Source organism: Sycon ciliatum, chromosome 2 (genome assembly GCF_964019385.1).
Source record: "Sycon ciliatum chromosome 2, ocSycCili1.1, whole genome shotgun sequence".
Taxonomy (NCBI): Eukaryota; Metazoa; Porifera; class Calcarea; order Leucosolenida; family Sycettidae; genus Sycon; species Sycon ciliatum.
Window position 1 is genome coordinate 11,834,524 of NC_088644.1, and position 22,933 is coordinate 11,857,456.

Below are 22,933 nucleotides of genomic sequence, written 5' to 3' on the forward strand. Positions count from 1 at the left end.
TTCGCTGTTGAAATGAATGGCGTTGGCGTACGGGCAGTGTGTACTGGATACGCGGGCGATCGCAAAGAGCTGGCCGCTGCTTGGCATCATTGCAATGATGAAGCACCGTCCGCAGGACATTCGAACACTAGTGTGTGTGTGTGCACGTGTGTGTGTGTGTGTGTGTGTGTGTGTGTGTGTGTGCGTGTGCGTGCGCGGCAATGACAACACGTGAGCTGCCTGATCCAATTCGGCACAATACACGGCTTACTGTGCAAATGGAATTTAGGAATGTGCCCAGCTCACACGTGTATATGTCTACAGGTACCGACGATCAGGTCCGATCCAGTTTGGAAAATTAAGTTCTGACAGCTTGTGTTTCAACTCGGTCTTTTCACAGGTAGCAGTCTCACCTTATTTCAAGTTATTTGTCACCAGCATGACTGTGTATTTGGTGACGAGACCAGCCGTCGGTCAGACTCGCTTCTAACTTACATTATGGTCTGTGTGCATGCGGGATGGAACGACATTACGTGACTCTGGGCCTGCCATGGTATTATCTGGTACCGGTGTGAACATTCATAACATAGGCACTGTACTGAGCAATCCAGAAAGTTGGCCATTGTCAGTATTGTCAGTCTTCACTGGCATGCTTTAGTAGCAGCTTTACCTTGTGCATGTGGTGTGGGGCCGGTTGGCCTGCCACAGACCCCTCTAGCATTGCATCATGTTTCTTGATCCTGCCGCCCCATCTCGCCCCAGGGTCCCCGGGAAGACAAATTCCGATCCGAGTCTTGCTAGCATGGGCAGCAGGTGCAGGCACTCGACAGCATCATGGCAATTCTTACATCCGACATGTCTACTTTAAAGGCTCGTGCCATGCAACCTTCGCCTGGGTACCCGGTGTAGTGTCTTGCATTAAAGCCTGTCTTATACAGAAGCCTGATTTTCGACATGCACTGTCGGCACATAAGCCCGGCCTTAGTGTTGACACAATGGAAATACTTGCTTTGAATACCCATTAGGGACGTTGTCCCTTACTGAGACTCCTGGGGCAGCATAGTTTGAGCGACAACGCACCCAAAACCAGCGACAGGCTTGTTCGACAGCACGGGATCTCCCTCAGGGCCGATCAAAGACTGCAGTGCATCAGGTGGCTTTCCATCTTCTTCCTTGCAGGTGAAGCTGGCACGTGGAACTGTCAGCATGCCAATGCCAAAAAACTTCTTTTCTGCCGAAAACACAGTTTTGCAACCAGCCACATTCACTGTCAGCAGCAGCGTGTTTGTAAGTGAATGGCCCATTCCATTATAACATGTAGATATAGGTGTGCATGGTGAGATAGGATCTCAAGTGCTGCCATTGTCCATTGAGACCTTCGAAGGCGTCGGGCATTCACGCCTGCATAATAATGTGCAACCGTGATTGCCTTCACATGTACAGGTACACCGCCGCGTACCGGCTCCTGCATTGCATATCGGAGCTTCGAGCTTCGATATAACAGTGTATACCAACCGGAAATTGGGATTTCCTTTGCTCGAGATAGCTTGGGTATACACTGTTATATTTCCGCTCTCCGCTCCTCATACCCACTTCACATCACAATGCATCATTGCTTGTGAAATGGGCAATTGCACACAGTGTGGCACTGTCAGTTGTTCGCCTTCATGATCAGATACTTCACAGCTACATGACAAACATCATGATTGTATGAAGCGAGTCAACTGCGACTCATGGACAAACAGCAGGTTGAAGTTGCTTTAGAGTTCCATGAACGAGTTACGTTTGGAATCACGCGATAGTCATCTTGTTTGGCATGACTTAACTGTTCTTCCATACCAGCCTCGCGTAAAAGGACCTTTTCAACATACAGAAATTAAAAAGAGAGGAGAAACATGGATACGAGTTATGAACAACTGCCCACGACTAGTAGTCGACTGTATCTTGATAACATGCTGTCGAAACTGAGCGCGACAACTGCCTGTATAGTAGGCACGAAACTGACAGAGTACTGGGATATTCGACGATCTGACACCTGGCTCCAACATACATGTGTCTGCGATGCACAAACCAAACGCCGGACAACTTGCAAGGTTCATAGCTAAGAAAGTGGAAAGTACAATTCCTTTAGACTTTCATCTTTATGCATTTCTATTTTCCTTATGAAGGAAAATAGGCAGCGAGGAGCCAACAATTTATAACGCTATGATAATAATCAGCCGTGCCGTCATGTCCACACACACACACACACACACACACACGCACACACACACGCACACACACGCACACATACACACGCACACACACACACGCACACACATACACACACACGCGCGCGCGCGCGCGTGCGCACACACACACACATATACCACACACATACACACACCGTGGAAAGGGCGCGTTCAGACTACCGTGAACCCCGTCAAACCGTGAATGCCGATAAACCGTGAAGGACATTCACACTACCGATAACAAACTAACGTTACCGTGAAGTTTTCAGCTCTCACCGCGGCACTGACAAGGGATTTTCCCTTTTTTTCGCAGCGCGCATGCAGCCTGAGCACGCACTTTTTTACTGCCGGTAAAAGTTTACTGCGCAGCAGCCGCGGCAGTAAAACTTTCCCACCGGTAACGTGCCAGTAACGTCACGTGATCTAATCACCTTGGCGACTTTCCCAATCGGTCACTTTTATCGGTAGTCTGAACGCGCCCTTAGGACGTGACGTTACTGGCACGTTACCGGTGGGAAAGTTTTACTGCCGCGGCTGCTGCGCAGTAAACTTTTACCGGCAGTAAAAAAGTGCTCAGGCTGCATGCGCGCTGCGAAAAAAAGGGAAAATCCCTTGTCAGTGCCGCGGTGAGAGCTGAAAACTTCACGGTAACGTTAGTTTGTTATCGGTAGTGTGAATGTCCTTCACGGTTTATCGGCATTCACGGTTTGACGGGGTTCACAGTAGTCTGAACGCGCCCTTTCCACGGTGTGAGTATGTGTGTGGTATATGTGTGTGTGTGTGCGCACGCGCGCGCGCGCGCGTGTGTGTGTATGTGTGTGCGTGTGTGTGTGTGCGTGTGTATGTGTGCGTGTGTGTGCGTGTGTGTGTGCGTGCCGTGGTACACACATACACACGCACACACACACCTCAGACCTCAGACCTGCCCATCGCAGAAGCAATGATAGCGAACAGCTATGTTAGACATAGCAATTAGTGCTGGGATTACACCATTCAACAGCTTGCACTTTTTGAAGGCTGATGAATTGACTGCCATTAATTTTAGCCTGGTATCCACCACACAGCTGATTGAAGTGGCTTTTTCTGGCCAGTGAATCCCTTTTTTTCTCCTTTTTTTCATTCTTACACCTTGACCTTGACCTTTGACGCCCATCGCCGGAGGCGATGATAGCAATGCTACGGCAGAAGCCATAGCGACTTGTGCTGGGATTACACCATTCAACAGCTTGCAAGGCTGAAGAATTGACCGTCACTATTCAGCCTGGTCTACACCATACAGCTATTTGGAGTGACATTTTCTGGCCAGTGAATCCCTTTTTTGGTCTTTTTCATTTTTTTTTCCCGCACACACATCACACCACATACTCCGGCATGCACTGGCTGTTGGTAACCACCCAGGAGAATGAAAGAAAAGTCAGGAAGAGTCTGAGAAAGAGAAGAAAGACGTGTGTGACCATAATCGTCGGGAATCGAACCCGCAATCTATCGATTGGAAATCGCTGCACATACCACTACACCATATGGGACACACAACCATATGGGACACACACACACACACACACACACACACACACACACACACACACACTACCTGCACACACACACGCACACACGCACACACTCTTACACACACACTCACACACACACATACACACCTGGTCCTGGTAAACACTGCCATTACGGTCACGTGTCCCCTTACGGGGCCGACAATATAGAACGACGAGCGGGACCATGTTCGAGAGAGCCATCTCCAGCAGCTATGGATCTGGCTTATCATCGGAAACGATTCCTCTCACGGCTGCCGCTAGAACTGGTCCATCACTCTCCACAACAGAGCGAACATTCCATGAGCCAACGCTCAGAGTCGTTCCAAGTTGTCGTCTTCGTGCAGTAGTTTGCTCCACTCGCGGGCTTGCAAAGCCTCGCGAAGGACTCCGAGGTGGGGGCGACGAGGAGAGTGTCGGCATCGTAACTATCCGACCAAGTCTCCTGTCGGTGAATACCCCACCTCAGGCACTGTTGGCCTGGACGGCAGGGGACACCCCAGGCCGTCCACAACGGCGAGAACAAGCACGGACGGAGGCCAGAAACAAGAGCCCGAAAAAGTACAACCGTCCTCCACCAGAGCAGAGAACATACACACACACACACACACACACACACGCACACGCACACACACACACACACACACACACACGCACACACACACACACACACACACACACACACACACACACACACACACACACACACACACACACACACACACACATACCGGTACTGACAAGTTGTAGTTAGCTAGGAGTCCAGAACGTTTGAAAACGTTGCCTTGTGGTCTTCCGATTTCAAAGCAAGAAAAAGAACTTGGTAACGACTCGAGTCATTATGACATTAGTTGGAATGCATTGAAATATTGAGTAAACAGGGAAGAACAGCAGAATGTATGGAAGTTCATAGCACGAACACTGCACTGTTCTGTTGTTTGTTCACAGTAACTAAGACTAAGGTTGGGCTGCCAAGGACTCTTTTCATGGCAACCAATGTCGCCTCATCGATCATTCGACTTCTCTTTACTTCCCATTTTTCATTAACCACGATACCAGAGCTGCGCTCTCTGTCCTACTACCCCTACACGTAATACACTCATGTACAATGTAGTTGCCACGGCACTGCACACTACCAGCAAAGCAACACTTCCTGTGCTGCCTAGATTAGGCTAGAACTAACACCTTGAATACTTAGTAGAAGAAACTGGCCCGGTACCAACAGAAGTGTCGCTGTGCTGATGGTGTGCTCTGGCAACATGTCGAGATCCGAGGCTGCCAGAGACTCTGAGAGAGCGCAGTTGTGGTGTGGTGGTTGCTGTAATTATAATCAGTCGAGGGCCAGCTGGGTGCTGCTGATTTCCCTTATTGTATTCTCAGTTTCACATGATTTATTTATTTATTTATTCAACATCTCCTGGCCCGTCCGAAGACTGCCAATAAACATGAGAGGTCAGGTGATAGCCAACCACGGCAAGCTAAAAGGGAAAAAAAAAAGAAAGATGCTGTCAGAGAGGGAAAGGAGATAGGGAGAGAAAAAGAAAGGGAGGCACATTAATAATACATGGGATCACTTCGGATGAGACAGTGTGGAAAGCTGGACTGTGAATTTCCTGATATCCTGGCATGTCTTAATGCTAGTAGGCAGGTTAGACCAAAGGGAGTATGCTGAGAAGAAAGGGGATTTCAAAAACAGAGAGGAACTAGCTCGGGGCAGTGATAAGGCATTGCGTGTTGGTCTAGTGGTAACAAACCAGTTGTACTTGGCATGATGACCATATAATTATATAATTATTATAAATCATCAACTCGTTGGAGTTGCATGTCGTGGGTAGGGGGGGGGGGGGGGGACTAGGCTATATCGGCGATCTGGCAAATGTGCCTGTTCGTCAAAATAGATAATCTAACAAAAATATAATACTATAAGTATTACCGGTTCTTACACTGCAACAGCTAGCTACAGTACCGGTACTGATCAAGGGAATCCGATAGCCTGAGTACGCTAGCCCTAGGCGGATAATGCTCGAAAAAGAGGCAGATTCTGCTCGAAAAGCAGTGGAATTGGCAGAACCATACAAAACCTTATGGCAGGCACTTGCTTGAATTCTGCTCCATTTCTTTATCCACATACCAAACGTCTAGACACGCACACACCTGAAAAAGTACCAAATTAGAATTATTATGCCAATTTTTCTGCCGGCATTATCCACCAAGCGGCTGGAGTACGCGCAGGGTGCTACTCAGCCCAAGCAAACAAGAGACCTACGAACGCCACACTGCACTGTCTGTGCCACTGGGGCAAGGACCTTTGCTGTCTCGATTCTCGACTCGGCGGCCTCGTGTCTTTCCTGACTGATGCAGTAAACCTTCAGAATACCATCAGAGTTCTGTATCCCGATGGAGTTGGGTACATGTGTGTAACCAAGAGTACATAACCCCACTGGGGGGTTATGTACTCTTGGTGTAACGTACAATGCACCTTTCCCTTTGGCTGCAAAGCACTTCCTAGGGGGATCCTGCATAATCCTTTTCCAGACTGGATCTGTATAGGATATTACCCAAGTACGAGGGTGTTACCTCTCGAATATCAATCCCGACTGCGTAGCAGGAGGGATGATATTCGGGAGGTAATAACACATAGCAATGACGCAACCAAGTCCTTTTCCGCCGTCGGAAAGGAAAGCTCTGTCCACTGTACATAGTCTACAGCAGGGAGTAGTAACATACCGGTATTGTACTACTCCCTGGTCTATACTAGGGGGGCGTTCGTTTTTGATCTACAGGTTTGGGTAGAAACTACTTCTTTCGGTAGAGGTGTTCGTTTTTTGAAAAAAAATTCTACTCAAAAGGGTAGATTCTACTTTCCTCTACCGGCTCTACCGGGAAAAAGCTGGTAGAATCCGGTAGAAGTTGGTAGAGCTACGGGATTTCCAGCAAGATCAAGGATTTGTACACAACTCCATAAAAAAAAGAAACATTTCACGTACACATCGTGTAAACTACTAGATCTGGTAGAACAGCGTTCGTACACTTGCCTCTACCATCTACCTCTATCGGTAGAGTGACTCTACTCTACTCTACCAGGTAGCTAAAAACGAACGCAGCCTAGACCTCGACCAAATATGCTAAAAAAAGAGCATAATATTATGCTCGTCGCATATCAAGGAATAGGCCTTGACAGATTATGCTAGCATAATTTTTCGCATAATTCCTACCAAAATCGAATAATCGCATAATTCGAGGCAAATTGCATAAATTGGAATAATCCGCCTGTCCGCATCAAATTCCATACAGTTGTACATGTTCTACAAGTACAAGTACAAGTAGATCATACTAGATGCACCAGGAAGTCGTAGGTTTACGACTCCTTTGATAACATGTCCCATCCACTACAATCAGTGACGGTCGTAGCTTGGTCGGACGGTGCGTTGACCCCGACGAACTTTTGCTACTACAGTACAACGCCCTCTACAAAAAAATTCCCCTGTCATTTTGCATGCACAGAACCATCATATACACTGTACCAGTACATTAGTAGCATACATGTATGTGAGCATAATGGGGCATAATTTGATAAGTTTTAGCATAAAAATAGCATAATTCTGCAATTTTTTCAGCAATGCGAAAGGCATAATTTCACGAAAATATTAGCATAATCTGTCAAGGCCTAAAACGTCCATAATTTGCCAAAGGCTTAGCAAGATATGCAAAAAGATATGCCAAAATATGCCAGAAAATGTTCGACATAAGCAGAAAGGGTAGATCATTTCAGTAAAATTACAACCTTGGAATATTCATTGGCTTCACGGCTATCATGCTTATGGTGCAAATCAAAACACATGCGGAATAGTATGGCTGGGGGTGTATTCCCAGCAACCGTAGCGATAGTGTTCATCCATGGAAATGTAGCAAACGCCTCAACCATTCCAAATTCATCCATAAAAGGCATTTCTGAACGCATTTTTTGTCCAAAATATGAATGTTTTGTCCTCATTTTCTTCAGAATAATTTGAATTATAATTATGCTGGCTTCATTTCAATATTCCCTTTGTCGCTCAATATGTATAATTATAATACAACCCAACAGTACGCTTGTACGTGAAATATAAACCGACATACAAACCGAGGCGAAGCCGAGGTTTGTATGATGGTTTATAATTATATGTATTTCACGTACATGTACATGTACATGTATATTAGGCTGCAACCAGGGAGTAGTATTGTATGGTGTATATGGTGTATATTTCACGTACAAGCGTACTAGTGGGATGTATTATATACATATTGGCTTATGCTGACCTTCATACATTCTCAATCTCTAAAAAGGAGTTTGTATGGTGGTGGTCTAAATGGGGTTTGTATGAGGTTTATATGCCCAGTATAAACCGCCAGCATGATGGGCAAGTTGACTGGAAGTTTGTATGAAAGGTCAGCATAAGCCATAATAATAATATATGAACTGTCTCACAAAATATGCGGAAATATGCGCAAGCATATTAATTTTGGTCGAGGCCTAGTCTATACTGATAGCAAGAGTACATAACCCCCAGGGGGTTATGTACTCTTGCTGATAGTGATAGAGAACCAGAGTAATGTCGGGCGCCGAAGAACCGACCGCCGAAGAACGGCCAGGCTAGAATTTCAACAATTTTTAAAAACGACCTAGGTGGATTTTTGCAGACAAGAAAGGAAACTGTAAATTAGCGTAATGTACACTCAGACGTACATGTACATGTACATGTATAACACTGCACAAAATGTACTTGTAAGACTGTACTGTGTGTATGCATTTAACTCGCTAAGCCGTCCCGCGGCCCTATGGAACTGCCGGGTGCTCTGGCCGAGATGCGCAAGGTTTCTATTCAACGCCTACCGTGGGTACGCTGTGATCATCTTGAAAGGTTCCTGTACATCCGAGGTCCATACCCTTCTCAGCCGGGAAGGTACTACTCAGGGATGTCCCCTGGCTATGCTAATGTATGCCATTGGTCTGCACCCTCTGATTGAGAGTTTGAAGGAACCCAGCCAGCACACCCAAAACTGGTACGCTGATGATTCTTCTTGTGCGGGACGGTTGCGCAACATCAGGAAGTGGCTAGACCGCCTTATCGATCAGGGTGAAGCTTTCGGCTACCAAGTTGAGCCGACAAAGAGTATCATTATTGTTTCCCCGGATCTCGTTCAGCAAGCTAATGATATCTTTGGGGATCTGAACATCCAAGTAGCCACATCCGCCCGTTTCCTAGGAGGCTGTATCGGTGAACCTGACGGAGTGAGATCGTTTGTCAAGGAGAGAGTGGAGACGTGGGTGAGCAGTGTCAATTGCCTTGCCGCTGCTGCCAGGAAATACCCCCAGTCGGCGTATTGTGCGTTGAATCGCTCGCTCTCATGTGAGTGGTCATACCTGCAGCGTGTTGTCCAGGGTCTTGAGGAGGAGTTTGCTCCGCTTCGAGACGTCATCCTGGAGCAATTTGCCCCAGCCATCCTTGGGCGGGAGGTGCTTCCTCGGGAACACCAGCTCCTCACCCTGCCAGTCAAGTATGGTGGCTTGGCTTTGGCTGATCCTGTCCACACAGCACCCCAGGCTTACCAGAATTCGAGAAACGCTACTGACATCCTGCGCAACTCAATCCAATCTGGTAACCCCGTAAACGTAAATGACCACAGCGCTCACTGTCGCCGCATCACAAGCCAAATCAGCAGGGAACGAGATGTGATTTCCGCTGAAATCAGCCAATCAATTCTCAGTGACCTGCCACAGCTTGAGGAGCGCACCCTCTCCCGCATCGTACGGGGAAATGCCTCCGGATGGCTTAAGGCCGATTCACGGTGTTGCCCCTGAAGCGCGAGGGGTATGATCTGTCGAGTACAGAATTCCGCGATCAACTTGCCATCCGCTATGGTCGGCAGCCGCTTGCCCTGCCAGCGCAATGTGATGGTTGCGGGAAGCCTTTCTCTCTCCAGCATGGCCTTGACTGCCCGAAAGGTGGACTTATCAAGCGAGGCCACAATGATCTGCGTGATAGCGATGCAAAGCTAGCTGATATGGCATTCGGTGGTGTTGTCGTCGAGCCGATCATGGTGCCGGAGGGTGATCGGACGGGGCAGCCTGCTCTTCGGGCAGATTGGCTTGCCCGGGGTGTGTGGGAGGATAACAGGGTGGCGTTTTTTGATAATCGCATCATTGATGCCAACGCACCCAGTTACTCCCATTCATCCTGGGAAGCTACTTCCAACCGCGCTGCTAACGCGAAGAAAAAGAAGTATCGTCAGGCCTCCGAGGACCTCCGTGGGTCGTTCACACCACTGGTTTGTTCCACGGATGGGGTGCTACATCGCGAATACGCCAGCTATCAGAAGCGACTTGCTGGTCGCCTCGCCCTCAAGTGGGACAAGCCATTTTCTATCATCCTGGCTTGGGTGCGAGTTCGCAGCCAATTTGCAGTGATCCATGCAGTCGACCTCCGGCTACGCGGGTCTAGAAGGCGCCTGACAGGCCTGTCGACGCAGGATGGTGCTGGGGTAGGCATCGGCCATTGAAAACTGAATTCCGTCCGTTTTACGTGGAATTTCTTGGAGTTTCCCAATGTATTGTACTTGAATAAAATTCTATTTTAACTTTCATGGTATCTCAATTTTTTTCACGTCTACATGACTTTATTTTGCCCGTAAAAGAGGCCGTTACCCCGTAAAAAAAAAAAGTAAGACTGTACGAGGTGATTAGCGAAAATTTTACATTGGATATTTTTTACATTTTCTGTAAACTAAATTTCGTTGTCGTCGAGACATCTCCTTTAGGAAGTAATCTTTGACATTCGATTAGATATTCCGTTAGTATTATCAGTGTAGTTCGTGTTGCAGCCGAAGTTTTTGTTTCTGCGACTCCGCCATGCCGTGACGAGGCCTCAGTATTTCGTTGTGCGTAGTAAATTGCTATAACAATAGTGTAAACCAGCATGATATGGAAGAAACCAGGTCGCGTATGCAGCTTAGGTCGGCAACCGCTGTTGCTGATGGCATCACTGATTGCTTTTCCAATGAAAACTCGCCTTCTGTAGAGCGCTCGACGGCCACAGGCCCCACACAGACGCCAAACCAAAACGGGCAGAAAAGAGCATAGTTGCTGTTGTTGACTTAGACTCCGGACATCCGAGCCAACGCGACCAATGCTGTTCTATTGGCGGCTCTGCGCGTCCAGCTGAATGTACCCAATGCCAGTGAATCTGAGACCAAGCTCCAAGAGTTAGCATCATTGTTTTACGATCACCCAGCTGGAGATGCTAGCCTTGCCACCAGCCACTTGACTGCCGCCAGCACAATCGCAAGCGGACCTGTTTCTGCTACGTCTTCTTTATCTTCCGACACGTTCGCCGCAGAGGATATACCGTATACTGCTTCCCTTGCTTCTAGCTGCGATTCCTCCGTCCACATGCACAGTCGGGCAGCCCTGAGCACAGCGTCCTTCAGTAGTGCTTCTCTCCGTTGAGTGTTGCGCGAATCAATGGTGCCAGCACTTGTCTAACTCAGTGATGGCTTTCTGCTTTGCATTCAGTATGTGGTCAGAGTCTGCTAATGCTCGGATGTTACTTGCCTGATGTCAGTTTATTACTTTTTGTACTAGCACCAGTTTGGCATTCTTTATTTTGAAGTTTAATGGCGGTGATTTGCTCCTGCTGTGAGTGTGGTGTGTGGGTCAATTTTCAAGATGGCACTTGAAAGTGCAAAAATTTGTGTTCTGTTTTGACTCTATTCGTGTTATTTGTGTAGTGGCGTACCTATACATGTGTGTGTAGGTTTCCATATAGCCTTGTTATGGTATGTTACCTGTGGTTTACACACATGTAAAAGAATATACAAGTATTTTCAGGACTGAAAAAACGACCTATTTTGGGTCACCTGGGAAAGTCTACATTGCTGTTAGGGAAGTTGAACTGTGATGGCATGACACGAGTCATAGATTATTCTACCATGTAAACTACTATAAGTCATGAAAAAAGGGCATTGGCTATGAATGCAGGGCGAGTTTACAAACGTGTAAAAAATTTGCTAATCACCTCGTACCATTGAATAAAGAACGAAACTGCTGTGTTCGCTAAAAATAAGAACGGGCTAGGCTAGAACCCTGACCCCCAATTCTCCGGCGCCCGGCAGTACTGTATGCAGCCTGAGGACCTTAGAGTTAGACAACACTGTCGACAAAGTCTGCAGAGACTAATGTACATGTACATGTATGTAGGGAGCGATTGAAAGAGGAACGGAGGACTCGGCGAGGGCCGCCTGACTGTTGCTTTGGAATGATCACCTCGTGAACTGATTAGGCAGATCAGAGCTGTGGTATGCCTTCAGGGTACTCGTCCCAGCAGCAGGTTGTTTACATGTTGGAAAACAGCTTCGGGGCGGAAAGGAGGTCAAGCAGCTAGTCTAGTCCTGTGGCCCTAACAAAGACAAGTAGCTGTTATCCTGGCATGGATCGTTTCGTATCATGCACATGTCATCATAATAATTATAAAGTACCCCGAGCCGTTTTGTCCCAACACCACATCATATCACACCATCACATTCCATAACCATAATAATAATATTATACGGAACAACGTTGGCAGGTAAATGTCACACCATACCAAAACGAGTTTTGTAGTTGCACGTTCTTCGGACTATCTTGACAATGACTGCGTGGCACTCTTGCCAGGCTTGGCTTACACATGTTGTGAATACTGTACATGTATCATAGTCACTGCAGGCTACAACAGTGTAGTACAGCGATCCCAGGCCAGGGCCCAGGCTGTTCACATGAATTATCGTGGCTGTTCCAGTGGCATTGCTGCGTTCTGTGGACTAGAATGTACTGAGTAGTTAGTCTTGTGCTCGTCTGAACACCACAATCATCATGGACATGCAGCCTAAGCTGCCTTGTTGGAAGAAGGAGAACATTCTCGGACCGGAGATCTCTGAGGATTTTTGCATGTTTTCTGCAGGAACCTAAGGCTAAGGATTATGTGCTTACCCGGTATGTGATTTGTCTGGACTCCTGTTCCTTGGTGAGCACTTCTGCACGGTGACAGCACATGTAGATAGACAATGATTGGTGTCGAGCAACGAACCAACACATCTGCAGTCTGGGGATAGTCTGCTCCAGGTACAGAGTCAGTCATGTACATGACTGTACTTCTTTTGAAGTACATGTACATGTAGTACAGTGACTACAGACTATCAGTCATGTACATGATCAAGTGATTGTATGGCATTTGCGGATATGAAGACATGTGTGACGTAGACACAAAGCACCCGGGGTCAGGATGTAGCTGCTACGTTGAAAAGTCCAGAATACAGTACGGACAACAATCAACAAGACAACATGTCAACATGTCACACTCCGTTTATGTGTGTCCGAATCATGTTGTGCATGACGTCATCAGGCGATAGGTGTCGTGTCAGTAACAACAAGTAGCTAGGCGCCTAATTGTCAGTGATTGATCTCCAACAACAACGGCTCTGACATTGGCACTGTCTGCAACTGAGCTGGCTCAGCCTGGCTGCTGGTGGGACTCCGAGTACTAAGTACACAATGAGAACTGAGCACTGTGAACTTAGTTATGCACGACAAATGCTGCAACTTCGTGTGCGAATGCGTATCTAAACTCATGATGTGTGTCTCCAGTAAAGCGTTTACGTGTACATGTACATGTATGTGCAGGTAAGATGTACAGCAGTTGTCGTTTCGCTCATTCTCTCTTCCTGGCAATGGTCCACAGCTAGATGTACAATGTACATGTACGAGATCATGATGTCACGATGGAGCGAAAACGAATGATCAGGGCTGATGTACAAGATGTAGACCCAGACTAGGGGCTGTCAGTATCCATGGTATCGGGTGAGGACTGATCGTGAGGACACACAAGTAAAGCAAAAGCAGCTTTCTGGACAGACTCAGTGGTGATAGCGTGTGAACCCCAAACGCTCCAGCTCAAAGACTACATGTACTTTCTTCGGTGCATGATTGTACAGGCAGTTGGAACCAGGGAGTAGTAGGGTACATGTATTTTACTACTCAGCTCACTGACACTGGACTGGTACAGGGTGCGAATCGCTCGGCTGTAGCTAGTAGTACTAGTATTACATGATTGTACTATTATTACCTTGATTACTATAATAATACTATTACTAGAGAGTTTTAGCAACTCGTGAACGAGTAGACCTACGAGTCAGTGGCAGGGAGCCCTACATACATTGGTATGCGTAGGGCCGCCTGGTCGGTGGTCGACTCGGATCGGGTGCCTGGGTTCGAGTCTCGTTGTGTGCTGCAATCGGTAGCCCTTACTGCCTTAGCCTTGGCTTGGGCCTTGGCGGATTATGCCGGCATAATATTTGGCATAATCTTGGGATTTCGTCAAAAAATTATGCTCCGGCATAATATACGGATTCCAATGTGTAAGGTCGGCATAATCTTTACTGCTCCTACATGTATCTTTGTTAAGTGTTTGCCGTGGCGTCGATGTGTCTCGCTAGCTATGAATAGCGTTGGGAAACATATCACTATTCATGCTTTGCTGGCTGGCTGCTCGCGCCCTTCGCTCCTTCAGCTTGCACGCTACTAGGACATAATAGCAGTACAAAAGGAATAGAATACGAAGCTTGGGTTGGCTGTGACTCCGAGTTTCACGCCTATGGCGATCATCAGACAGCATAATAGCAGTACATGTATATCGCTCGATGCTTTGCTTCGAGTTGTTGTTGTTCTTGTTGCTTCTCGGTTGCTTGGAACTTGGTCCTAGAGTGAAGCTTTGGTCTTCTTGTGTGGTGAGGGTGAGGAATGGGTATGAAAATTAGTGACGTGCATCATCATGATCATAATCGTATATGGCCCATATTATGGGTCTCACTCGTAGATCTACTCGTTTCGTTTTCCTTCTCGTTCACGAGTTGCTAAAACTCCCTAATGTAAATACTAATACTAAAAGTGGGGCTTTGCGTGAACTTCTGGCCACCAACAGTGTGACTGTCTTGGCTTGTCTCACCTGCACATACCAGTAGATCCACTTGGTGATTGAATCAGCAAGCTACTACAGCACATGTACATGTACTGCAGCATCTCAATAAGGATCATAACCATTAGTATTAGAAATGATCAATCACGTTTGTATTTGTATTTTCTATAGTAACCGATTCCCCAGAAGCAATTATATGCTTACCGAGGGGTCTCGTGGAGGAGGCGTTATGTGACTGCTAAAACAGTTGTAACTGGTTGGTTGGTTGGTTTTTATTTCACTTCGCACATTCAAACGGGATGACGACCCAATAAAATGACGGCGAAGGCTTAGCCTAGAAGTGGCTATGGAAGAACATAGTAAAAGCTATGGAAGCACATAGTAAGAGAATAGGATACTAATAACTGCGGGTAAACGGGGGGAGAGAGAGAATACGATGTATCTGTGATACTACGTGCGGGTTACTGAACTGCACGGGGAGGGAGAGCAGAGCAATCAGCAGCAACTCGAACTACTCCCTACAGGCGTATGGTACACATGCATGCTTAAACTCAGGTAGCCGGGTACTAGATGCTTGTAATCCATATCCATATCCATATCCATATCCATAATACATGTATAATTATATGGGTAAGACTAGGATGGAGAGCCAAGGATTAAATTTAAAAAGAAGGACCAAACATGTTACATGTTATCCTTAGTTTGTGTCCAACACATCTTGCTTATATAAGTAATAGCTAATACATGTAGTGTTTGATTGTTGGTAGTGTTTGATTGTTGGTAGTGTTTGATTGTTGGTAGTGTTGGTAGTGTAATAGGTCGCCGAGTGGTATCAGGAGGCACACACAAGAAGACTGACTAATATTATGTTATTCGGCTCAATCTGCCTGAAGTTATGTATACAACTGCTCCGGCTCAATCTGCCTGGAGGGACTCGGAAAGGAATACAACTGCTCCGGCTCAATCTGCCAGGAGGGACTCTGTTCTGTTCTGTTATGTTCTGCTCTGCTCTGAAGAAATGAGTAAAGCATGGCAGCTTTTATAGGGCGAAAAGGAAGGAGATCATCATAGAGTCTGCATGAGCCATGAGTCATGAAAAAGGGTAAAAGTCTGTTGTGTCAGTCCAAACAGAACTTGGGAAGGCATAGCAACAGTATCTAAATGTATAAGGATGAAAGAAGCAAACGGAACTTTGGAGGGGAACAGAGGCCAGGGAGGGCATTAGCAAATGGATGCAAACCGGATTTAGAAAGGGGCATGTCTGTGCTCATGACCTCAGTCAGGGTCAGGGAGGTACAGTACAACATGTGGGTGTTAGTTCTACATGTACATACAGGTGTGATGATCTAAACTAGCAAAGATACATCCAGCAAGCGCAAGAGAAACACAAGTGGTGAGATTATAATTAGCTTTGCAGGCTTGTCAGCAAAGGAGTGACAAGAGTCATGCAGTGCGTGTACGTGCACATGTGACATGATTAGAGGTAAAAATAGATGTAGATGTAGTAGTCAGCTACAGTTCAGTACTAGCAAGGCCGGGATACTACACCCTCCCTTCCTACAGATAATCACGCCCTCGTGATTTTTCAAAAGTATTAAGTTTTTATTAAAGCAGGAGTACGAATGATCATTATGGTGAGACAGCATGGCTTGGTAGACGGATAATAAAGTAGGGACCCTGTGTGTATAATGTGTGTAAACCTGTCTCTCTGTGGAGCGGGAAAAATTTCGGACGGTAAAAAAAGGATGTGTAAAATCGCGTCACTGTGGACGGTAACAGTTCTTCATTCGCGTCTCTCTGGGACGGTACAACGGGAAAAGTAGACTCGCACATCATGTGGCGGTATATCATTGTTACATGGACTGGTTATTTGAGTGCGTGCTTGCAGGGTATACAGTATTTTGGGTCTGAATCTGATTGCTTGGTCGTTACGGGGTGGACATGATCGGGATGGGTGATGAAAAGCTAGGAAACTTTGTGGTCAGAAACTTGAGAAAGCGGTTGTAGGGGAGTTTCAGTGGGACGGAATGTTAAGCGATCTAGAACTGGGTACTGCATGTATCTGGACGGACATGAAGGTATATGGAGGGTTGTGAGTCCTAGGCTGTTGGTCGAATGGTGGGATTGTCTGTGGGATGGAGTGGCTGAAGGAACGTGGAGGGCCTTGTGTATCGCGTGTAGTGTAGCAAACACACTAAATGTGAGAGATGTTAGCAGGGGAACAACTTTGGCAGCAGAACGAGTTAGTGAGAGGAATATGGCAGCGAGGAGCATCAGGACAGAATGGAAACTACTGCTGGATGGGGGAGCTTGCATAATACGCGGCGTAGCTTGCACGATAGGGGTGGCATGTGTACTAGTAACAGTTGCATTTGACCGGGTTGATGATTGAGTAGGGATAGAGGAAGAATGGTGACATACCTGGGTTGAAGGGAAGATGTGCCGTGTATCGCGACGACGATAGCAATACGCTATGGCATGGCCAATCTGCTTGCAAAATCGGCAATATGGGCGAAGACGAAAGGGCCGACGTCGCTTGGGTCGTACATATACCGGTGGCTGTAGTCCAGGGACATACCGGGCATGGGAACTCGCTGAAGAATGATGGTGATCCATTTTGCCGAAATGCGTACGTGACGGCGTCGATCTGCTGTATGGATGGACTGACGAACCGGGATTCTGCATCGTTCTCAGGTCCTCATGGGTTTAGAAACGCGGTGGGGGCCAATTAACGGTGCTTTCCGCTCATCGTTCGAGGCTGCCATCAATGTAAAAGGTACTAACAACGAGACTAACGACAACGATTGACTAAGGATGGTAACAACATAACAAGACTGAAGTTGCGTAAACAGATCTACAGGGACGAATTCACGCACCGCTGCCACCAGTGTAATAGGTAGGTTCGAATCTTACAAAGGAACGTCGTTAACTTTAACCACCGCTGCCGCCAGTGTAATACAGATACTAGGTGGGTTCGAATCTAGCAATTATAAAATTGAACCACCGCTGCCACCAGTGTAATAGGTCGCCGAGTGGTATCAGGAGGCACACACAAGAAGACTGACTAATATTATGTTATTCGGCTCAATCTGCCTGAAGTTATGTATACAACTGCTCCGGCTCAATCTGCCTGGAGGGACTCGGAAAGGAATACAACTGCTCCGGCTCAATCTGCCAGGAGGGACTCTGTTCTGTTCTGTTATGTTCTGCTCTGCTCTGAAGAAATGAGTAAAGCATGGCAGCTTTTATAGGGCGAAAAGGAAGGAGATCATCATAGAGTCTGCATGAGCCATGAGTCATGAAAAAGGGTAAAAGTCTGTTGTGTCAGTCCAAACAGAACTTGGGAAGGCATAGCAACAGTATCTAAATGTATAAGGATGAAAGAAGCAAACGGAACTTTGGAGGGGAACAGAGGCCAGGGAGGGCATTAGCAAATGGATGCAAACCGGATTTAGAAAGGGGCATGTCTGTGCTCATGACCTCAGTCAGGGTCAGGGAGGTACAGTACAACATGTGGGTGTTAGTTCTACATGTACATACAGGTGTGATGATCTAAACTAGCAAAGATACATCCAGCAAGCGCAAGAGAAACACAAGTGGTGAGATTATAATTAGCTTTGCAGGCTTGTCAGCAAAGGAGTGACAAGAGTCATGCAGTGCGTGTACGTGCACATGTGACATGATTAGAGGTAAAAATAGATGTAGATGTAGTAGTCAGCTACAGTTCAGTACTAGCAAGGCCGGGATACTACAGTAGTGTTGGTAGTGTTTGATTGTTGGTAGTGTTGGACACAAACTACGGATAACGTCATGTATCATGTTGGTCCTTTCTTTTACATGACATTGTACATGTACTTCGAATTAACGTACACACAACTACATCGTAAGTACTAGAGTAGGTTAAAAAAGAATGGCACACTTTCGCTGGTGTGGAGATCCATACTACTGCATTCTCAGTAGTGTGCCACGGTCAAGTATTGTACGGTACAGCTGTTGCTGTAGCTATGCCCATCCTGCACCAGTGAAGTCTACCCATCTACGTGACAAAGTCATGTCCCAACTGATACATACTAACCTAGTACTGCTACTCAGTACTCCACAAGAAAGACTGAGGCCGCCGTCGGGCTTAGACACCTGCCGATATGTAGGTCAGTGATCGTATCCAACTGGTAGCACTATCACTAATGGCCAATGGTGTTCAAGTAGGACAACTGACAACTCCAACCAGCACCTTCAGCATGTCAACGGGATCATCATTGACAGAATGGCGCAATCACACTGACAGTGTGGGCAGTGCTCTTACAAGCACTGATGACTTGATGTGTAAGAAAATTAAGTAAGTAACACATTAGTACTAAGTTGGCACATCAGCATTGGCCATTGCCAACGCCAATGGAGTAGAAACTGAGCAGTTAGTGCAATGTACATGTACTAGCGTGTCGCAATACACATACAGCAGTACAGCTGGATCACAACACACAACACGTCCTGGCAGTGGCAGGTTCCACTTCGTGCACCGGTATACAAACAATAAGAGGACGGAACAAAGTGTTTTAACTTAACTCTGAGTTTCACGCACTATTATACTAAGCGATCATCAGAAAACAGTAAGTAGTGTTGTACCGGTATACATGTACATGTACATTGTATTACCTTTGCCTATGCCACTGCCACTGGGCACTGTGATAGCATATTCATAAAGTGAGCGATACACCATGATGTGCAAGGGATTCGGTAAATTATGACTCCCTGCTATGGACCGTGTACCTGATGTACGATGCATCGATGAGCGGTTTGCATGCAAGACGACCAACGCCACGGACCATGGCATGTGTCGTCAGTTGCTTCAGGCTAGGTTAGGACAGGACTCCAGGAGAACCGGTGGTTGGCCATCGCCAGATCACGCACCACGTGAGTCGGACGTCGACGGCATGGCAATGGGAGGATGCCTGGATGGTGCTCTGAGTAGCGCCATTGTCACGTACTTGTCGTTAGTCTTCAGACTGCGCTCTTCCCTCGGGCCTCGTGATCGTATGCAAGCACTTCTGTGGTTCAGGGGCTAGGGAAGTATTAGTAGTAGTAGTAGTAGTAGTACAAGAGCCAACATACAATCATGTGCATGTCTATGCGGAATGTGCGGAGTCGCTGGCACAGTAGCTGAGCGTGGCGCAGGAAGATGTCACTATACGATGTCAGGATTCTGAACACGACATGTATAATTATGTACATGCGGTTGAAATCTTGACAACTAACCAGCCTAAAGAATTAGGGACTATTATGTGGTATAACAAGAACCGATTGTACATAGTCATTATACCATGCATACCGGTATGCCATGATTCCATCCACATAACTACTTCTATACCTGAGCAACATGCGCTTGGAAAAGCAAGCCCACCATGAAGCCTTTTAAGGTATGCAGTCGGTCTTGAAACAGAGCAAAGCAAGATGGAAGATCAACGTGGCTTGGGAAGTTGGGTTGAGGAACAGATAATAATTGACGGTGCTTCCCATTCCAGCAGCAGCCCTCCGCTCAAATAACAACGCCCAAGCCTAGTGAGTAGTGTTCTCATTTCAAATACTACTTACTAGTATTTCACTAGTACTTCAGCACATCTAACCATCACCCTTTCTATCTGCACACTACACACTGCAGCCCCGAAGGGGCCTGCGCCAGCGGGACCGATGGCCTGGAGGGTGTTAGGCAAAGCATTTGAATGCACACTGTTGTTTCGCACTTGCAGGATGATAGAGATGCTTGTGGCACCAGACATGGGGCATGGCATTGGAGTCCGAAATGCAACAGTCAGTGCCGGTTGGTCGTCTGCTAGCTGGCCCGACTGATGAGTGATGTCGAGGCATCTGCATCAAATCGACTTCGGTTTGTGATGAGTTTAGCTACGTGATGTTCCTCTGTTGTGTTATCAGCTTGGACCAAATCATTCGCAAACTGACACCAAGCCACAGAACAGGCGATGGAGTGCTCACGTTTAATCGGGGCGGCAAGGCGTTGCAGCTGTTTTGTCGGCAGACCCACCTCGTGGACCATCATCGGCAGACCGTCATCAAGGGAAAAACGAGACGTGTGCGTGATACATCCATCACTGGCCGTGGGCACATCACAGTCGCTCTTGTTTCTTCGTGTATGGATTGGTGACAGGGGAAGACTTTTGTTGGATGAGAGGTGAGGGAAGAAATGTTGGGCATGTTCGAACATCCTCTTAGTATTAGTCTATCGCAGTTCTCACGCTAGTGGCAGAACCATGCGCAGTGTTTCCGGACCCTAACTACACCACCGATTACTCATAGTAGCCACTACTGCCCACAGTGCTCAGCCTGCGACCAGCCGTAAAACCCAGCCCTACCAGAGGCGCATCCCAATTCAAGCGGATCTTGAAGATGAACGAGATTCATGGCTTACTTATCAGTATAGATCTCATTCCTAAGGACCCAAGGACCCAAGGACCCAAGGAGAAACTCTAGGCAATCTACCAATAGAGGGTTGTTTCGCTTCTAGAGTCACCAAAATGCCTACGTACCGGAATCCGTTCGCAGTAATCATTGGTCTCTGTTGTTTTCAACTCCTTGAAGTAGCCTCATGCACTGCTATTTTACGCTCATCCTGATGATCTGTGCTTTTTCTTCCCTTCACACCCTCGTCATGTTATTGGGCAGGATTATCTGTTTGAGTGACGATGTACGTGTGCACCGTAAACTTACTCCCCAAGCTCAGGACCATTGCGCTTTGCGGCTTGCCTTCTCAGTCGATTCACGATATAGAACACAGTAAAATACCCAAACAGCACAATGCTAAGCCTCTACACAACTCCTGATGGATCTGGTATGGAGAGTCTGGCCTCATGGCGGGATGAGAAGGCAGAAATGTTAGTAAATCGGGCGAGGCCACACGTGTACGGTCATATACCTGCACGATCAAGCTGTGATGTGTGGTATTTCTCCGCTCTGAGCAAGAGTAAAAATAGTATTCTTGGTCTAAGCAAACTGTCGGCCGGCCAGGCGTGTTCAGGGTATGGCGTGTCGACATGGCCATACATGTATGGCTGTACATCATCAGATCAGTGTACGTGCAGAACAGCTGTACATCATCACGACATCAGTGTACGTGCAGAACAGCTGGCCACCAGCCACCATGTACCAGGCAGTGACCACGTAGACTACCATGACCACTTTTTGCACAAACTCCCATGCCCTTCCAGTTGCCTACAAGTACAATGTAGCCCTTACGTGGAAAACCTCTACAGCAGTAGTGCACTAATATGGGAAATACGAACATCACCCGACCAACAAACCACACGGGTCTTACTTACTGCACCTGCCGTGCTAGTAATTGGGCCCATAATGGCTATAGATTGCGACACTGACAGGCTCGCACTGGTAGCCCCCTCGGCCATAAAGTAACACATATGACCATTAACGTCTGATAGGTCCACAGGTCAGGAGGAAGGCGTGAGAGTGAGAGGACTCATCTTCTAGACGAGAGCGTCAATCAACTCCTAGACAACGAGCAGCCAACGCCGTGGACCAGTGGCAGTGTTACAATGGGAACACCCTGGTGATTTGGCGAAAGGAGAGAGCGCGCATACGCTAAGTTAGCTTGTCAATGGGAATAGAGTGAAAACTTGAAGCAAGCAACCACAAAATGAAGTTTGATTCAGATCAGGTGTTGATGTACGATTTACGCTAGACTTCTACACCATGATATACTCAAGTCTGTGTACATCATGATATAATAATTGTTCATGATACTAGATGGGATCGAATACCAGAAACCGCCAAGAGTGAGATATCGTGAAGTGCAGGAGCCACTCCTGACAGCTGACCTACAATTGTTGGGACAATGTCTTCAGAATTCGCATTGCCGATACTAGCAATGGTGATAGTGTGCAGGCATGAACATAATAGTAATACTATCTAGATGTGCATATGTCACTCTTGCGTCATTGCATTCACGATCACGGCAGCTGTGAGGTGAATGTCAATAAACTGTAACAATCGCCACCCCTCCTCTAGCTCTTCCCACCGAGCACAGATGTCAATGGTGGCAATTTCAATTGTTCTTGACATTCTCCTCTGTCCCGTTCACTTGAATACCCAGCACGACTATCACCAGCAGGAGAGAGGTAAAGACCCCGTGGGGAATGAGCAATATGATCGACACGCGAGTGTTACGTAC

General features: G+C 47.0%; 1 long non-coding RNA gene across 1 annotated transcript; it reads left to right on the forward strand.

The window, feature by feature from the left end:
• Positions 1-20,134: 20,134 nt before the first annotated feature.
• Positions 20,135-21,471, forward strand: LOC135808717 (uncharacterized). Its single transcript, XR_010552111.1, has 2 exons — positions 20,135-20,295; positions 20,668-21,471. It is a non-coding gene; the product is annotated as an uncharacterized LOC135808717 (long non-coding RNA).
• The last annotated feature ends 1,462 nt before the right edge of the window (positions 21,472-22,933 follow it).